Here is a 20,898-nt window from a genome sequence, read left to right as displayed (position 1 = left end):
GTTTTTCATTTCCGGTTTCTTTTTCCCAATCTTTCTATGGGCTTTTAAAACATTTTTTAGAATTCCATTTAGATTTATCTATGTTATTTTTGAGTGTTACCTCTTTGTATAGTTTTTTTAGTGGTTGCTCTGGGTATTATACTATGTAACTTATGATTCTACTGACACCATGGGGGATGTAGGGGGGTGGTCTCATCACCACTGAGCAGTGATGAAAGACCTAACTCTCCATTAGGTCTCCTCTGACACCATGCCAGCAGAGGGGTTTCCGTGTCACAGTGTGCACAGGGTAGATGTCTTTTCTGGTGTAGGTGAAGGTGAGGCCGTGGTTTTTCTACAGTGTTTCACTAGAATGGAGCAGTTATTGTCTAAATTTTTTTTGTCTTTCTAAGCCACCCCTTTCCTGGTCCTTAGACTAGAGAGAGCAGACTTATGTTGCAGCTTTTTTTTTTTTTTTTCCTTTTGTCTGAACTTGTTGGTGTTTCCAGGTTACCAGTTTATCAAGCTCCAAGTCTGAGATTTGTGAGACAAAAATCACTCAGGGACTTTATCATTATGTTTTTCCTTGGATTCTAAGGTTCCTAGCTAATCTACCTTCTGCCTTCTTCCTGTCTTTCAGAATCTTATGTTTGTTTTCTACATACTGTCCAGAGTTTTAGGGTTGTAGTTAGCAGATGAAACAGGGAAAAGTATGTCTACTCCATCTTCCCAGAAGGAAAAGTGCTACATCCATAGCTATTTAATGAAGACTATTTAAAAGAACAGAAAGATGTTCGAGAAGACAGAGCACCTACTAGCCACCATATTGTCAGGTAAATATATTTATTGTCAGATAAACATATAGTATTTATTATAAAATTTACATTGAAGCTGTATTTATCTGGTTCTTATCAGAAAACTGAGCTTCAATTTAAGGCAAAGAGGATTTTTTATAATGTGTAATAGTTACTTTTAATAATCAAAAGATTTTCAATTATTAGCTTGATACTATATTCTTACATGAAAGTACATTTGTATCAGTTTTCTTAATAAATGTTTGAATTTTGTGGCAGGTTATAGCTAGAGAAGTACTCAGATTAAATTCTGCCACTAATACAAGCATTTATTGGCAGATAGCACAAAAGCACTCTTGTTTTCTTAGCTATATGAAGTCCCAGACTCTAAAATTCTAGAGGCAAAATTCAGTTAACCTCTCAGTCAGCCTCGAATTAGCAGAATCTTCTAAATTGTGGCAACATAAGAACATATTGTATTCAAGTCTCAGGCACTAACCCCACATGTAAGGGCGGCGGGCTTCCTAGCTTCTTATACCCTTGCATGCAGAGAAGAGTCTCTAAAATATTTTGATCAATCCATATATCTTAAAGCCCAATAATTTCAGCCAAAAAATTTCTAAAGCCATTGTACAAAACAGAAAGTATTACTTTCACCAAGGAGAGTCCATTTGTAATATTAACAAAATGTCTAGTCCCATTTTTTTTTTTTTTTTTTTTTTTGCCACATCCATGGCATGCAGAAGTTCCAGGCCAGGAGTTGAACCGCACCACAGCAGCAACCTGAGCCACAGCAGTTACAACGCCAGATTCTTAACCACTGAGCCACCAGGGAACTCCTTTAGTCTCATTTTGATCCAAGATAATGATGACTGGAAAGGCTGAGCGGCTATCTGTAAAGTGTGTCATTCAGTTAAATATCAACTAACTGGGAGTTCCCATCGTGGCACAGCAGAATCCGACTAGGAACCATGAGGTTGCAGGTTTGATTCCTTGCCTCGCTCAGTGGGTTAAGGATCTGGCATTGCCATGAGCTGTGGTATAGGCTGCAGACACAGCTCAGATCTGGCACTGCTGTGGCTGTGGTGTAGGCCAGCAGCTACAGCTCCGATTAGACTCCTAGCCTGAGAACCTCCATATACCGCAGGTGCGGCCCTAAAAAGACAAAAGACAACAACAACAACAAAAATCAACTAACCATCCCTATAAAAATGTGTGCAGCTTAGGTTAACTAACTGTCCAAATTTGAATGAACACCAAGCAATTCATACATATATACTTACATGTCTATACTGAATTATTTAAAACATAAAACTATTGACCATACGACACACATTGTTTTAAATAACTTACCCTCCCCATTTTCAACAACCCACTTGGAAAGAATAACGTGTCAGTGTAGGATGATCCTTCCACACCAAAAACTGTGAAGTACATTATATTTTTATGCTCTTGTAAAAACTAAATGACTATTTCTGTCCCCCCTTCTCATTTTTCATGAAAACATCCACCAGCATCACCCTGCACATCAAAGAGAATGCCAGCTGAACCGCTGAGAAGTACAGGACAGAAGGAAGGCAGAAATAGTGAGGAAAAGCATCTTACAGTTTTTCCAGAAGCGGAACAGCTGATAACTTTACCCCATGTTATAGTCACTGCTTCTCTGAAGCTTATATCAGGGTTGAGTAAGCACAGCATTCTGTAGAAAAGCTGTTTTCAGACTTTTAAAATTTTTCTATTCTTGTAAAACAGAAAGATTAAAAAGCCACTACCACCCACCTCCCTCCCAGGAAAGTGGTTCCCAAAATGTGGACCCTATCCCAGACTTACTGAGTCAGGATCTCCAGAATGAAGGTCCGGAACCAGTATATTTAACAACCTCCCAGGCGGCTTGGGAGATCTCTGCCTTTTTGCCTTGTGGAACACAGTTTGGAAGTCATGGTGTTACAGTTAGTTTAAGAGTCAGCATACACAGAAAGGAAATTAGATCTCTATGGAGAATACTCAGTAAAAACAGAATGACCAAAACCTCTAGTCACAGTGAATATTAAAGGGCAGCCACCACAGGTGGTCCTGAGGTAGGATTGTCCCTATACATCTAAAACCAAACCCAGGCCAGACTGAATGCTGCTTGCTTTTGCTTTGTGAGCTATGAGGTAAATGGTCATATAGAAAAAGGTAGGAGCTTTTTCCTTTCAAATTCCTTTTACTTTTTTTATTTTTTGGCCATGCCCGCAGCATGTAGAAGTTCCTGGGCCAGGGATCAAACTCACGCCACAGCAGTGACAACACTGGGTCCTTAACCCATTGAGCCACCAAGAAACTCCTCAAATTCCTTTCTTTATATAATAAACCTATTTTTTTTAAAAATTGTAACTTGGAGTTCTGTTGTGGCTCAGCAGATTAAGCATTTGGCATTGTCACTGCAGCAGCTCAAGTCTGCTGTGGCTCGGGTTCAATCCCTGGCCTGGAAACTTCTGCACGCTGCGGTACAGCCAAAAAAGAAAAAAAAAATTGTAACTTATTGAAACTTTAGGTCTTACTGAAACATCTTACCATGGAAACGTGACATTTAAAGAGAAACCTATTAGTCAAAGAATGTCACTAATAAAAGATGTTCTTTCTGAAGTTGACACCAATTATTTCATTGATCAGCACCATCAGCTAACATCAATCACAAAAAGGACATGGACAGCATTCCAATCAGAGGACAGAAAGGAGGGGTTTGGAGGAAGCGTGAGGTATAAAGTCAAATATATAGAGAATAATCAAATACCTACGATCTCAAAAAACAAAACTAAATAAGCCCTCATAAGTTAAACCACCGCAAATAGGCAACGCTAATGTTAAAATTGCTTTTATATGAACTGTTTACATATTCAATGTTTTCTAGCTTCTTGTATCGATTTTCCTGTATGTAGGGATTTCACAATTTTGCATGTAAAAACAAAGCAATGTTTGACTATGCTTTTAATATCCTAAAACATCCCAGAATGTCCAAGAAAGGAATAGATTTAAAATTATATATTTATAAAGATTATATAGTGGCATAGGGGAAGGTTCTTTATTAATTGAATTTTTAAAAAAGCAGAGATAAATGATCTATACTTCAATTGAAATATAAATCAGAAGATATTATATTTTAATAGAGTGAGACATCTCAATTTTGTAAACATATGAACATCTATGTTATTTGAGATGTATTGAGAAAACTGGAGTGGAATATAGTTAAAATGTTAAAAGTTAACTCTGGGTATTAAGAGTATATTTTTTTTGCTTTATACATTTTTTGTTTCAAAATAATAAATGTGTGTACTTATAATTATTGTATTTTTTTAAGTGACCAAGATTCCATTCTCTCAAAATAATTCTAGGATCTTTTTCTGCTTATTCATGCATGATTCATGTCCCTTCTAGTGATATCACCCTGAACCCGTTTGAAAAATAACCTTCAAGCACAAAGACATTGACCAATTTCAACAAAGTTCCCTGATGCTTTAAAATTCTATGATTCTAGACATCTTTCAATGCCATACACTGGCATATTTATTTCATACATAAACAAATCATAGGATAATATGGAATTTTACTGAACCTAATATGACTGCCATTTTGCCATTCACATTCTGTTGTAATAATTTTAGGCCTTATAGAGGATATTAAATACTAACAACTGAGACTTCACCTGTTACAGAGTTACAACTTGAAGAATAAATCATATATACATGCTGTTCCCAGTTAAGGAGGAAGACTGTCATATGTCATTAGAAACAACCTAACAGACAACTGCTTCTACCATGCCAGCTCTTGCAGCCATCAAAATAGAAATATTTGTGAGGATCAGACAAGGTTATATATACTACTACTCATGAGGCTGAAGATGGTTGCCAAACACACATGTGTAAGACAAAACAAAACAAAACAAAACAAAAAAAACCCTGCCATACAAAATCATTACTTGAGTTATTTCAGTGGTGTATATACCAAAGAGAGGGTTTGAAATTCAGGAAGGAAAATGGAAAGGGAATTCAAGCTCCAGAGTGGCTCTACAGGAGAGATTTGGGGACAGGAATCTCACTGATAGAGAAGAGGGGTGTCTGGTCTTGAAAACATAGTTGAACAGTCCTAGGTTCAAGTCCCAACTACCCCACTCGTTACCTTTGTAACCACTGGTGAATCACACAACTTCACCCTCATTTGCTTCATTTGTGAAGGGAGAATTAAAATATCAAATGGATAGGATGATTAAGAGAATTACATGAAGAAATATATGCAAACTATTTAGATCACAAGTCTTTGGGCTCCCCAGTAAATGCCCATTCATTTCTGGTCAAGGCATTTGGATGATGTCAGGAACAAGGTTCCATTGGCTCAGGTAGGGCAGGTTTGCACAAGGCCCTGATAGCAAAAGAGCAAAAGTCAAGCCTAGCCCCTTTAATGTTTTTTTTCCAACTGTGGGTCATGACAACAATACATGACAACAATGTAGTGTGGTACGATTAACATTTTTTTTTCTTTTTTAGGGCCACAGATGCAGCATAAAGAAGTTCCCAGGCTAGGAGTCCATTCGGAGCTGTAGCTGCTGGCCTACACCACAAGCCACAGCAATGTGGGATCCGACTCACTTCTAGAGCCTACACCACAGCTCATGGCAATGCCAGATCCTTAACCCACTGGACGAGGCCAGGGATTGAACTCGCATCCCCATGGATACTAGTCAGATTTGTTTCTGCTGAGCCACAACATGAACTCCTGATTAACATTTTTTAAATGAAGTAGAATGGACCACTTTAGAGCTCATCAATGTGGTAAAGGTAAATTTCATGGAATTCGTATTTTGGTTTCATACATGTGTACATGTTGACATACAGATACTGGATTTTTATGTGAAATGTAATTCTCACTGTGGATCAAATCCAAAAATATCACCAAGCAGTCACAGGATGGTTTAAAATCCGTTTACAGGAGTTCCCTTGTGATGCAGCAGGTTAAAGATCCAGGTTTGTCACTGCTGTGGTGCAGGTTTGATCCCTGGCCCAGGAACTCCTACATGCCATGGATATGGCCAAAAAAAAAAAAAAATCCATTTATAACACACAGTGAGAAAGAAAGAAAAGAGGCTAGGATAAATTAATGCACTTAAGATAGGGTAGAAATGGGGGAAGGACCTTGCTTCTTAAATCCTGGGTTAGCTGTGTTCTTTTGTGTTCTTCCTCTCTCTCTCTCTCTCTCTCTCTCTCTCACTCACTCACTCACACACACATACACACTCACACCTTTCCTACTGATGGCATGGTTACAAAGATTAAAATTGAGACTTGAGCATGGGGGCCCAAGGATGGAAGGTGCCCTGAGCCCATCACACATTGTCTCCATTAGAGAAACAAGGGGACAAGTACCTCTGGCCACAGCTATAGTGCACCAGTCAGCCAATGAACAGCCCTTGGGTTTATTTGCATTTCTTGGGCAGAGGACACATGGGGCCAGAATGGCTGCTGTGAATTAGGGCCTCGTGAATATTATGTGCTCATTTAGTAACCTAAATATTTCATGCCTTTTTATATTTAGTATCTCATACACCCCATGTACATTTATAAAATGGATATTTAGCACCTAGGACTTCACAAACATCAGACATCTTTTGGCCCTTTTATTCCTTCCCATCTGTGTTTGACACACACATGCTCTACTTACTAGCTGCTTATCTATATCTAATGTATCCTAAAATGTTTTGCCTATAAACTTAATCATCTTCTATAATAGAATAGAATACTTCAAAAGCAAGTGCACATTACAACTACATTGCCCCTAATTGCCAGTTTAGTAAACCTGTCAAAGAAAAAAATTAATTTAAGCTGACCTAACTTACCCATATTGACACAGGGACTCAGCCTAGCCTCCAGAGTAGGATGGCTGGGTTTAAACCACTTTGAGCTAGGTGAGTTTAGTCAAGTCACGTATTCCCCGTCCTTCAGTTTCCTCAGCTATAAAACAGGAATGGTAAAGGTATCTACTGTGTATGACTATTGTTAAGATTAAATGAAATTAAAGTATTTAGAGCAGTTCCTGGCACAAAGTAAATGTGCTATAAATGATACCATTATGATTTTCCATAGACCCCTCAGGCAGCACCCAAGAACATCTTTTTTTCATCATCTAGACTAAATGCCATCTCTAGGTTTGGAATCTACTTCATCCACTTTGAGAAAATTAGGATGGTGCTTGTCTTAGATTATGTTAAGAAGGCAAAGCAAAAGCAAATACGACATAATCAAAATATGACCAGGTTAGCAAAACGAGTTCACTTTCCCAATCATCTCAAAATCCCAACAGTTTCTCACAATTTTACCATTCTTTTAACTCACAATTCCTATTCTCTACAGAACCTATTTTACTGATTTATCTGGCTGTGGTTTTCTCTCTTCTCCTGCCCTATTCAGTTTAAATCATCCTACATCTATTAGCTAGTCTCTGAACTAATGAATTCTGCCCTTCCATCCATTCTACATACTTCGCCAAGAATGCAGCATCTTGGTGTCTTAACCAGGGCTCACACATCCAAATTCCACTTAACACCATCTGCATAGCCAGCCTCTTCCCTCCAAGATATTCCTCTATCGTCCAAGTTTCATCCGAAGGTAGAGATGATGAATAATGATAATAGTGACCATTTGCTGAATATCTGTTATGTGCCAGGGAATATGCTTAGGACTTTTCACTCTTAATCTCAAATCCTGGTACCATAGGCATTACTATTAGCACCCATGGGCTTTCATGTGAAGTTGCTCTCATAAACCAAGAAATAGGAAAGATCAAAATGCATTCAGAGCTAAACTGTAAAACCAAAACATAGTAGATTGGAAATATGCTGTCACCTTAAATACCCAGAAAGTGAAGAGTCTTGCATTAATTGACCAAAACCAGATGGAATGTGTCAAATTATCTAAAGAAAGGATGTACCATAAAAAATGGTAAAAAAGAAGTCAACAACCAGTCAGATGACCCAAAAATCATTTCCAACTCCTACTCCCTTGTCACTTTCCTTGTGAGTGTTTCCACTTGCCAAACACTCACCTTCCCAACCTTCTTTGCAGCTGGAGGGGAGGGGTGTAGGCATGTAAGGGGGCCATGCAAGGGGGTCATGGAACACACTTCTGGCCAATGAGAAATAAGCAGGAGTCTGCTGGGGTGACTACAGTAGCTTTTGCTTTCATAACAAAAGGGGCAGGTAAGGGTGATGACATCCCTCTCTCCTCCTCTTTCTGTCTTAATGAGAGATGTAATGGCTGCAGCCAGAAAGGACATGACATTTAGATTCAGACAGATCTCCATTCAAATCTTGGTTTCCCCACTTACCAGAGGTGAGGTATTGGGTAAATTCCTTAACATGCCTCATCTGTAAAGTGGGCTTAATAATACTTGTGGATGTTCCAGTGAGAGGGGGATGATGTACCACAACTGGCCAGATGCTTCAGTCCTCAGGTGGTACTCGGTCTCCTAGTGGTGGCTCCATGGGATTGCCAGTTTTCATCACAGGGCACTCTCCATTATCGCTGCTCTCTGGGTGCTTCCTCATCCCTTGTTGATTTCCTTGGCCCTGCCCATATCTCTAAAAAAAAAACCTATTCATTAAACTCTCTCCAACTGACCATTTGAGTATGCCATCTATTTCCTACAATAGTCCCAAGTGATGAAATCACTGATCAACCATGCTTGGCTGTGGTGGCTTCGCTCCAACAGAGTAATCTGCCCAACTGGGCCTCAGAGGCCCCCATTGATCCAAAGACCCCCCCAGAGCCAAGCCTTCCATCCCTTCATGTCTGCTTTCTTGAGTTACCCCAAGTTATCCCAAGTTACGCCAAGTTACCAAGAAAGTAGCCTGGCCTCCCACCATGCACCTGCCTCAGGGACGGATAAACACACACACACACACACACACACACACACACACACACACACACACACGCATTCCATCCTAATCAAAGAAAAGGAAATCGTATCCAGGCAGGGTCAATGGTTGGATTAAATTTTCAGAAGAATAAAGAAAAAGCAGGAAGGACTGAAACACATTAAACTCCATCTAGTTCCTAAAGCTTACTACAACAGAGCCGGTAAGCTCAAGAACTGAGTGTACCCTCTCTCCATACCCCCGCCCCAGGCCCAGAGAGAAAGAAAAGTAGGGGTGACGGGAAATAAGCCTCCCTCATAACTATGCTGGAGAGAGGGCTAACAATTATTAGGTAATTGCAACAATCTGGAACTACTTTTCTGCTACATGCCCTGCACATACCCTCCATTCATTTCGATCACATTATCAAAATCCTGAATTCCCTTGTTTCCACTTGCCATCACTTCTCATATTTTATCCTGGATTCCTTTAAGAATTCTGAAAAACTGAGGTGTTGAGAAGCAACTTTCCTCAAGCGTGGTGGCCAATTGCCAGTCATCATTTAACATGAAAATTAACACAGCGGAGTCCCAGTTCCTGCCAGAATCACTCCACACCCTCGGTGGCCTTGGGCTCCCAAGGGTGCTTTTCCTTCTGGCTCCCATTGCTAAGTGGCCTGCTGAGCTGCCTGGGCATTCTGGGCCTCTGGGTATAGGCACCATTCTAACTCTACTCCTCCTGTCTTGAGAGATGCCTTTGCTTCTGCCAAGACAGTCACTTGCTATTGCCAGCAATTTACCAGCAATCAGCAGCAATTAGCAGCACACACTGAGTTAACACACACTAAAAACCACTCAGCAAACTCAGAGTAGAAAAGCTCTGAGAATTTTAGAGACGGGCTCACCTCCTCCCGTTCTCCAGCTGCAGGGAGAGAAGCCTTACACCTCTCTCCCCAAAACTCTAAAGAGGCTGCCAAAGCACACTACAGTTTGTAAATTCAGAAGAGACCAGAGTTCCTGTCGTGGCTCAGCAGGTTAAGACCCCAACTGGTATCCCTGGCCTCACCAAGTGGGTTAGGGATCCAGCGTTGCTGTGGCTGTGCTGTAGGCATGCAACTGTTGCTCTGATTTGACCCCTAGCCTAGGAACTTCAATATGCCAAGGGTGCACCCCTAAAAATAAATTTAAAAAATTTAAAGAAGTGGCTATGCCTTCTTTGGAGTCTGCTGTGTATCTTTCCAAAGCTCTCTCCTTGAAAGGTGGTTTGGTGTACTCAGATGGCAAGCGACTAGCTTCATACTGTCCTCAGTAATGAAGGCTCAGATGTCAATCACCTTGAGCTCCTTCCATCAGCAAAGTGGCATCAAGGGATGAATCATAACACTCTCGTTATTCCATCCAAGCCACCAATTGGCTGTGTCCACTAGCCAATGACCAGAAGTCAAAGGATTAAAAGACATCAGGGTGGAGCTGCTGGTCATCTCTTGGAAAAAATCAAGATAATGATATCTACATATCATTAAAAAAAAAAAAAAACACTCATTGAGCCTCTCCTATGTCTCAGACACAGTGCAGGGAGGCACTAGTATTCAGAGCCTGGCAAGAGAGGCAGAGATGCAAGCAGACAGTTAGAATATGGTGTAGCAGGAGGCATGGGGTGCTAGAGAGGCGCATAAGAGGACATCAGGAAAACTTTCCTGAGAAGCTGATGCTCAAACAGAGCCTTAAAGAACAAATAGAACTTAGGAGGGCAAAGACAGCAGACAGCATGTCATACACAGATGCTCTGAGATGTGAGAACCCGGGGCATTTGGGGAGCTGCACTGGTAGATCAGGGGATGGGATGGGCCCACATGGAAAGAGATAAGACTGAAGGAGGAGGATTAATGGAAGTAAAATTTAGGAGGTTCTTAATGAATTCCAAGGTTCTTTCAACCACTACCTCTATTTTCTAAAAATAGAGCCATGAAAGAGTTTTAGAAACATAAGAGAATGTGGACCTCCACTAGTGCCACCTATTTTATACACAAGTAAAGCAAGGCCCAGGGAGGTCAAATTAGGATTAGAGGAAGCACATGGAGATGATGGCATGATGATAGCTCACATATGTGTACGATTTTACAGTCCACAAAGCTCTTTCATCATCACTTATCAGTAACAGAGGGGCATGTGAACAAGTCAAAAGACCTGGTCTGTACGCATGCCTCAACACTGCCTGGCCAAGGGATCTTCAGAAAATCTTTGTATGGCTCCACATTTCACTTTCACATCCACAGGAAGGAGAGGCTGGATCCCTACTGCTCCTTCCAGTTCTGACACTCCACATTTCTAGAATCAGCTACTACAGAGCCTCTATTATCAAGTTGGAAAAAGGTAACTTCTGCTATGAGGGCCTAGAATTATAATTTTCTGAAGGTTTTCAGGGTGGCTCTAACTTGTGTGTTTTGGGTTTTGTTTTTTGTTTTTGTTTTTGTCTTTTCTAGGGCCGCACCCGCAGCATATGGAGGTTCCCAGGCTAGGGATCCAATCAGAGCTGTCACTACTGGCCTACGCCAGAACCACAGCAACGCTAGATCCGAGCTGCGTCTATGACCTACACCACAGCTCATGGCAACGCCAGATCCTTAACCCACTGAGCAAGGCCAGGGATCGAACCCACAACCTCATAGTTCCTAGTCAGATTCATTAGCCACTGAGCCACGACAGGAACACCTCTAACTCATGTTTTTAATCATAATCTATTTCCCGCTTAAATCAACTGATGATGAATAATCTAACATCATTTTTACTGAAACTGTCTGCAATTAAACCCCCAGGCAAAGTGCCTCTGTAATCTCTAGAAAGCCCTCTGATCCCAATGAAGCCATTATCTCACTCCAAACTGAAACTGTTTCATGATGTGCAACCAAAGACCCAAAAGCATAGCTCACTTTCAAACTTGGGCACTGAAAACCTACCCACACATTTCATAATACAGAAAAAAATATATCGCACCTTCTGCCTTTCTCATCATTAATTACTAAAAAGGGCAGCAGGCTCACATCACTTTGAATCCATGCAGGCTTGCTGGTAATTCTCATTATGAGGTGAGAAGCGCAGCCTGGGAGGCCCTCCATTTATTGCCAGTGGAACAATGTGGTTCTCACAAGGACTGAAGATGCAGGTGGTAAGTACTCAGCAGGAGCAAAAGGTTTCCTCAGCATCGTGACCATGTTTCATGCAGACAACCTGAGAAATAAGAGAAAAGAAAGAACAGAAAATGTACACTTGCTACATTTTTCAACAATGGAGTTTTGGGGAGTTTTTTTTAAATCTGGGTTGTGTGCTTCAAGGAATTATGCGCTAGTGTAGGATCTGAATTTGAAAACACAGCCCTTGTCCTCGGGGAACTTCCAATCAAACAGAGGAGATGGAAAATGAACACTGAAAGCCCAATTGTTAGGTACCACAAAACCAGAAGTTCAGAGAGGAGAGGAATCCCAGGGCTGGGTGAGCAGTGATGCCTGCAGCGAACAGGGCACAGGCAGGACTGGGCCAGAAGTAGGGATGCAGCACCCGCCTTCCAGGTTTCAGGGGTGGGGTGGGTACCTCCCTCTCACCCCGCACTCTCCTTCACTTAATTATTTCCCCCATAGCGTTCATGCCCCCAGATTTCCTTCCTCCCTTCCTTCCTTTTGTTCTCTTGTTTATTGTGTGTCTCCCCCAGTAGAAGGCAAGCTCCATTAGAGCAGGATTTTGCCTTGTTTTCTTAAGTGCCTGGCATGGACTTGGTGCTCCATAAATGTGGGAAGGCAGGAAGGCAAGTCAGGTATGCAGGAAATGAGGAAAGAAGGGAGGGATGATACCATCCAGAGAAACGCATTCGTGTCCCTACTAATCTTTGCCTTACATCCTATTGAGATTTTTTTTCTAAGCATTTTAAAAAATTTTTATTTCTAAAATTTTATTATAGTTGATTTACAATATTGCATTAGTTTCAGGTGTACAGCAAAGTGAATCAGTTCCACATATGCATATACCCATTCTTTTTTTCCATATTACAGAACACTGAGTAACTTCCCTGAGCTATCCAGTAGGTCCTTTTAGTTATCTGTTTTATATACAGTAGTGTGTATGTGTTAATCCCGTCCTCCCAATTTATTCTCCCCCCTGACAGCTTCCCCTTTGGTAACCATAAGTTTGACTTTAAAATCTGTGAGTTTGTTTCTATTTAATAAATGAGTTCTTTTGTATCACGTTTTATTAGATTCCACATATGTGAGATTATATGATATTTGTACTTCTCTGCCTGACTTCACTTAGAGTATGATAATCTCTAGGTCCATCTATGAGGCTGCAAATGGCATTATTTCATTCTTTTTATGGCTGAGTAATATTCCATTATAGATATGTACCACATCTTCTTTATCCATTCCTCTGTTGATGGACATTTAGATTGTTTCCATGTCTTGGCTATTATAAATAGTGCTGCAATGAACACTGGGTTGCATATATCATTTTGAATTATGGTTTTCTCTGGCGAGATGCCTAGGAATGGGATTGCTAAGTCGTATGATAGTTCTATATTTAGTTTTTAAAGGAATCTCCATACTATTTTCCATAATGGTTGTACCAATTTACATCCCCACCAACATTGTAGGAGGGTTCCCTTTTTCCACACTCTCTCTAGCATTTATTGTTTGCAGACTTTTTAATTATGGTCATTCTGACTAGTGTGGGCTGGTATCTCATTGTAATTTGATTTGCATTTCTCTAATAATTAGTGATGTTGAGTATCTTTTCATGTGCTTTTTGGCCATTTGTCTGTCTTCTCTGAAGAAATGTTTTTGATTAGGCTGGGTTTTTTTAATATATATAAAGCTGCATGAGATGTCTGTATATTTTGGAGATTAGTCCCTTGCAAAAATAAACTCAAAATGGATTAAAGACCTAAACATAAGGTCAGATATTATAAAACTCCTAGAGGAAAACATAGGCAGAACACTCTGACATAAATCACACAATATCCTTTTTGATACACCTCCTAGAGTAATAAAAATAAAATTAAAAATAAACAAATGGAAAAAAAGGAAAAATAAACAAATGGGACCTAATTAAACTTAAAAGCTTCTGCACAGCAAAGGAAACCATTAAAAAAAAAAAATGAAAAACTCATGGAATGGGAGAAAATCCTATTGAGATTTTAAATCTCTCTTGTGGTTTACTTCCACCAAGAGATAGCCCTAATGCCTTCAGCTCACTGAATTCTTAGCCTGGCCCTGAATTCTTCTACAGTCCTGTGTCTGACCATGCTCCACGTTATATCCCACCAAAATGAATGACTTCTGGCACATGTGCCTTTACTCCTACTGTTCCCTGTGCCAGGAATAGCATCCCTTTGTTACACCTTTCTCTACCAGATAAACTCCCACTCTTTCTTCAAAACACAAGGTTACAGTTTAGCAATAACAAACACAATGTTAAATACCCACTCCTTCTGACCCATCAATCCACTTCTATAAATGTGTCCTTGAGGTTTTCTCACTCAGGGCAAATGTCACCTCTTCCAGGAAGTTCTCTCTGACCTCTGAAGCGGGTTCCTGGGTCTCCTGCATCCCATTAGCACACAAAGGGATTATGAAACCTAAAGGAAGTGAATCATGTATCCCACAGCGTGTAAGTGTCATTTACAAGTTGTTCTCAAAATAAACCTGAGCTGCTCATGAAATTTACATTCTTGTGGGTAGACAGACAAAAATGTAAAGTAAGAGAGCGAATAAATATATAAATGCATACTTTCAAATAAGAAATAAAAATTAAAAGATAATGCAATCTCCAAAGAAAGAATGAGAATCTCTATTTTCTAATTTATTGTGCAGTTACAGGGTATGAATTATGACTAACATGTTTTAAAATGTAAATTTTCCTCTAGGTGTCTGTACTGTGTATGTTTTTGATATTCTATGGTATGTTGCAGGCATCTGAATCCTGTTTACCCAAGTATGTTGTAAGATTACAGCAGCAGAATCCATATGCCATACATCATTTCCTGTCCCCATGTCACCTAGCATAGCAGGATTTCAATTACTCCCTGGTTGATTGGTCATAAAAATAACTTAAGGGAGTACCCTTGTGGCACAGCGGGTTAAGGATCCGATGCTGTCACTGCAGCAGCTTGGGTGGCTGTTATGGCATGGGTTCAATCCCCGGCCCCTGAACTTTGGCATGCCAAGTGCACAGCCAAAAAAAAAAAAATTAGACCACAGGTGCCATTAATGAGTCTGAAGCATCATCATCTTTGAATAAAATGATCAAACACATGGGGAAGGATGAATCCAAAAATGGAAAATGCTCACTGTTAACTTCTTACGTGGTTGCCCCCTGACCCAGCTGCTGGTATCCCTGGTAACTGATGAGCCAACCTGACATCAATTCCCCCTACAACGGGTACCCTCCTCACTTTCCCTATTCCCTGTAGGGAAGACTGCTGCTGTCTGCCATCCTTGGCTACAACTGCCTGCCTACGCCACAGCCATAGTAACACCAGATCCAAGCCATGTCTGTAACCTACACTACAGCTCATGGCAATGCCAGATCCTTAACCCACTGAGCGAGGCCAGGGATCGAACCTGCAACCTCGTGGTTCTTAGTTTCATTTCTGATGCACCATGATGGGAACTCCAATGAGAGCTAGTTTTCAATGGAAAAATATCACAATGACTGAAATGTTTACTCTTCTATTATTGTTACTTACACCAAACTCCACAGGGTTCTTATTTAAAAATGAGGTATTAAAAATTGTTAGGATGACAATTTTCATCAAAATAAACTAGGGATTCAACACAATGCTGATTATGACCCCGGCAGAATTTTTAGTGGGAAATGACAAACTTATTCTAAAACATTATATATGAAGATGCAAAGGACTTAGGAGATCAAAGACCTTCTTGAAGAAAAAGAAAGAAGAAGGAGGAGAGGATGAGGGTAGTGAGGAAGGAGAAAAGGAGGGGGAGGAGAAGGAAGAGAAAGAGAATCACACATGCAGTTAATAAAAGTGAAAAGGCATTAGGAGTTTGAGATTAACATACACATACTACTATAGATAAGACAGATAACCAGGTAAGCTCCTGTGTGGCGCAGTGGGTTAAGGATCCAGTGTTGCTGCCACTGTGGTACAGGTCACAACTGGAGCATGGGTTCAATTCCTGGCCCAGGAATGTCCATATGCTGTGGGTACAGCCAAAAAAAAAAAAAAAAAAAAGAGAGATAACAAACAAGGACCTACTGTATAGCACAGGGAACTATACTTAATATTTTATAATAACTTATAAGGGAAAATAAAATGAAAAAGAATATATTATATACATAACTGAATAACTGCTGTACACCTGAAACTAACACAGTATTGTACATCAGTTATATACTTCAATTGAATAAAAAATGAATAGGCAAGTCACAGATTGGGAACAATTATATTATATATATATAAAATATTTATTATATACAATACATAATATACACACATATATACATATATAGTAAAAGTGAAATATGTGTATATATATTTTTACACATCTACCAGATGGGCAAAAATTTTTAATCTGTTTAAAAAACATTTAAAAATTTATAAACATTTTCAAGAATATGGCTCACTGGAGACTCTCATACATTGCTGATAGAAGTAAAAGTTTCCAACTACAGTTGATTCTCATTAGCTGCAGAAGTTATATTCTATAGACTTGTCGCAAACACTTAATTAGCAAATATTGAACCATTGCTCCTAGGGAAAATAAAGGGTTAGTTCCCTGCTAGTCTCTAGTCACAATGTTTTCATCAACCAGTCAAGACACAATCTTATCTTATGTGTGTGTGTTTCTGTTCAAAGATACCTTATTTATACTGTTGATTCATTAACACTGAACTCATAGCCAACAATACTACAGCATGCCTAAAGAGAACATCAAACACACCTCCCTGTAAAGCACATCCTGCAGACAGTTCCTACCATGTGACCCTGCCCTTCTGGTGATAGCTGATGGATCATGAGTGGACACCTGATCCAAGCTGGGCCAATCAGAATGTATCCCAAGAGAATTTAAACTGGGAGCCATAGTGCAGAAGCATTGGGAGCTGTAATATTAGCGGCCCGTTCTCAAGTGAAGGTTCAGTGGCAGAGGTTCTCAAAACTGCCCTGCTTACGGGAGTTCCCGTCGTGGCACAGTGGTTAACGAATCCGACTAGGAACCATGAGGTTGCGGGTTCGGTCCCTGCCCTTGCTCAGTGAGCTGTGGTGTAGGTTGCAGACGCGGCTCGGATCCTGCATTGCTGTGGCTCTGGCTGGCTCTGGTGTAGGCCGGTGTCTACAGCTCCGATTCAACCCCTAGCCTGGGAACCTCCATATGCCGCGGAAGTGGCCCAAAGAAATAGCAAAAAGACAAAAAAAAAAAAAAAAAAAAACCCTGCCCTGCTTAGCCCTTTCCTGCATACTGGTTATTAGGTTTTCCTAGTATCCCATGAGGTTTCTTCTTATGAATCTATGGTACACAAGTTGTAACTAAGACATAGTCATTTATTCACTCAACAAACTTTTCAAGCATCCACTAGAGGCCAGGCACATAGTTGGAAATTTAGAGGGTAGACTCAGATATCAAAACAACTAACTACATAAATAAGTATATAGTTACCAGCTATGAAAAGTGCCACAGCAGAAAATCATGGGTGCTTTTAGAGGGGGGGGAATTACTTTTGTCACAAACGAGATAATGTATGTAAAACACATAACACAGGGCTTGGCTCCTAATAGGCCCTCAGTGTATTATATTCATTGGCCAAATTCTGTCTAAATAATAGTTCTGGCACAATGTCTTCCTGGGTGCAGCCCATATCCTGCCAAACTGTTCTAATTGGCTGCTAATTTAACTCCTTGCCTTTACTTTCTGCTGCCAAATTATTAGTCCCAAAATAGCCCTTTGATTATACTGCCTGATTGTATCTTGCGCCAAAGAGTTGGACTCTTTCCTGTAAGCCAGCTGTGAGGTCTCAGATGGGAGAAGTGTAGGTAAGCAGGGTGCCTGTCGACGGTCCCCCTTACTCCAAAGGAAAAGAAAGGTGCTGCTACCACAGGGAAAAAGGAGGGATGGGTGTCAGGCAGGAGTTTCTATTGAGTTAATTCAGTCACCCAGTTATCTGCTGAGGGAGGTGAGGAGGGAAGGAGAGAGTAGCTCTGCGGTCTCCCTTCATTCTTAGGAGCTCTGATGGCTCTGAGCAAATTGCTATCGGGATGGGCAATTCAATTAAAAAAAAAAAACAACTCAGCCATCCACTCCATTTTCCTCCAGAGCCCCAGTGGAATCTGGGTGTTGGAGACATTCTTTAGGGAGCCCCACCAGGTGTTACCCTGCCATCTATTCTCTCTTCCTCCTTCTCTTTGCTTTCAACTCCCCTTCTAAAGCATTTTGTGATATTTAATGTGGCTACATAAAATAACAATCAATTGTAGGAGGACCCAGCTTTATTACAATAGGACTTATAGCTGCAGGAAATAGGCTTTATTCCTGCAAAGGAAAATTAAGGCATAAGAGCTTTATTCTATGAATCATACCATCTTGTATGGAGGCAAAGTGCACCTTATGAAAAAAAGCATTACTGTTCATGAAACCAAATCCAAATCTGCCCCTTAAGGAGTAGTGAGTTTGACGGAACACACTCCTCTCTCCAGGGAAACACTATGCTACCCATTAAATGGCAACTTCGAAGTGACCCAAGATTGAGGAAAATTGCTTGTAAACTAGCACTTAAATGTAAACTTCCTTGGCTGTCAGCTTCTTTCTCCCTTAAATGTAAGTTTTTTAAAAGGGATCCTTAGAGACAGTTCAGCAGATAGGACAGAATTAAAGCAACATTTTCTACCCCTATAGTAGCCTGTCAACCCAATCAATTCAATATGCATTGGGCTCCTCTCACCCTGATTCCAGGAATCTCTACTCTCCCCCTACCTACCAATCTGAATCCTGGCAGGGACAGAGTGCACTCGTCCATGGGATGAGGGGGGCTGCATCCCATCACTGACTCTTACATTCTAGCATTACTTTCACAGGAGCCCAAATGGAAAGAAGCTAATTTAGAGATTCTCAAGATGTTTTCTGGTGGTGATAGTTTCAAAAGTCATTCTGTAAAAACTCTGGAAACCTGGGAGAATAAAGCAGAAACAGTTTAGAAAGGATGAATGCTATTCAGAACAGACTTTAGAATAAACCCATTATCCTTAAAACAGAGGGCAAGAACCATTCACTTAACAAAACACTGAACCAGGAACTTGGCTTGGAATTAAGCATTCAAAGATTAATACCATGTAGTACTTGCCCTTAGGAACAGAGAGTCTAGTAGAAAGACAACCACTTTAAATACTTTCAGGAACAATACAAGTTTATACAATATTAAAAAGTACACTTGCTGTTTTGATGTCCCGTATCTATTCCCCCTTCTAATATCAGCACCCAGTTTCACCTCCCCTATTGGATTCAATCTGGGTGGAACAGCTCAGTCATGGTGTTCTACCTGTGACCCAAACTAAATCAACTGGACACCAAGCACTGAGAATTATGTAAAAGTGCTATGCAAATACAGGGTGGGATTCATAACACCTGGAAAGATCAGAGAAGACTTCCTGAAGCAAGTGATGGTAGGTTTGAGTCATGATAGCCAATTCAGAATTAGAGAAACAGGGTCAAAAATAAAGACATTCTAGAAGCATTATACGCAAAAGAAAAGAGACATAGCAAAAACAAACAAAAGAGAGCACGTTTGGAGACTAGACAGGGGCCATTTATGTCTAGAGTAGAGGCTGAACAGGCCTGTAAATTTTATTCCAATAAAAAGTTTGAAAACAATATTGATGTTCAGGCCTTGCCCCACAGCTATTGAATCAGAATCTTTTGGACTAGGACAGGCATTGGCTTTATATAAAAGTTCCTCAGGAGTTCCTATTGCAACTCAGCAGATTAAGAACCTGACTAGTATCCATGAGGATGTGGGTTTGATCCCTGGCCTTGCTCAGTGGGTTAAGGATCCAGTGTTGCCATGAGTTGTGGTGTAGGTCACAGACATAGCCTGGATCTGGTGTTGCTGTGGCTGTTTTGTAGGCCAGTAGCTGTAGCTCCAATTTGACCCCTAGCCCAGGAATTTCCACATGCAGATGGTATGGCCCTAAAAAGAAAAAAAAAAAGTTCCCCAGATAATTCTAATTGTAGCTAGAAAACCAGCACTGCAGTCAATAAAAGGCAAAACTCTTACAGTCTACTCCCAGACTTTACTTTCCATTTATTTTTCCATCTCGTATCCCTCTTACTTTTTTGTGCCAACAATACTAAACTTCTTGTAGGTCTTCAAACATAACATGCCTCCTCATTTCACATGGACTTGTCCTTCCAGCAGGGTTACCTTCCTCCTGGCTGGACATCTGAAAATTGTCATTCTTCGTGGCCCAACTCAAAGTCCACCTTCCCCAGAGGGCATCCTCTGACTCCACTGCAGGTGAAGGAGTTTCTTCCCCACATTTCCCCAGCACCTTATCCATCCCTCCATTGGTGTGACTATTTGACTATTTGGGGTTTTCTTATTTCCTTCCACTCTAGACTCTGAGCAAAGACCCTGTCTTATTTTTGTATCTCTAGCCTAGTACACATGATCACTACTAATGAAATACTTATGAAAAGACAGCAGAGAGGAAGTAATTCACCCACCTCCTTCTGAGGGACACTGGATGTACTGGTCACCGTTTCTTGCACTCAAGTAAAAAGCCTTAAGACCTTCAGAGCTCCTTCTCAGAGGAGTCATGTCAACATTTCATACAGCAACCCTCTGGCCTTTGCCAGTGGTGGAGATTACACCAGAATACACACACAGCTCTCTCTCCTCAGCTAAAACACAGGCCCCCTCACGGACAAAAGCTGTATTTTAACTCACTTTGAATTCACAGGCCATAATAGTGTCTGGCTCAGAAGATCCAATAAATATATAGGAAATAAAACAGTTAATAAATCTTATCCCTGTTGGCTAAATAGACAATATTTTTAAATAATTCGATCTGCTCTCATCTCCTCCTTAAAATTGTCACCATCTTTTTTTTTTTTTTTTTTTTTTTTGTCTCTTTGGCCACTCTTGCAGCATATGGAGGTTCCCAGACTAGGGGTCAAATCAGAGCTGCAGCCACCGGCCTACGCCAGAGACACAGCAACGCAGGATCCGAGCCGCGTCTGCA

The 20,898-nt window shown here is 40.6% G+C and overlaps 1 long non-coding RNA gene across 1 annotated transcript in view; it reads right to left on the bottom strand.

Annotated features, from left to right (window-relative positions):
- The window catches only part of LOC110260284, a 107,308-nt gene continuing 92,256 nt past the window's right edge, over positions 5,847–20,898 (bottom strand). Inside the window, exons 2-3 of the long non-coding RNA XR_002343277.1 lie at positions 11,655–11,888; positions 5,847–8,382 (exon numbers count right to left, since the gene is read on the bottom strand). This is a non-coding gene — a long non-coding RNA (uncharacterized LOC110260284). The remainder of the gene's footprint in view (positions 8,383–11,654; positions 11,889–20,898) is intronic.

This window comes from Sus scrofa, chromosome 4, assembly GCF_000003025.6.
Source record: "Sus scrofa isolate TJ Tabasco breed Duroc chromosome 4, Sscrofa11.1, whole genome shotgun sequence".
Taxonomy (NCBI): Eukaryota; Metazoa; Chordata; class Mammalia; order Artiodactyla; family Suidae; genus Sus; species Sus scrofa.
This window is presented reverse-complemented; position numbering and strand designations above follow the sequence as displayed.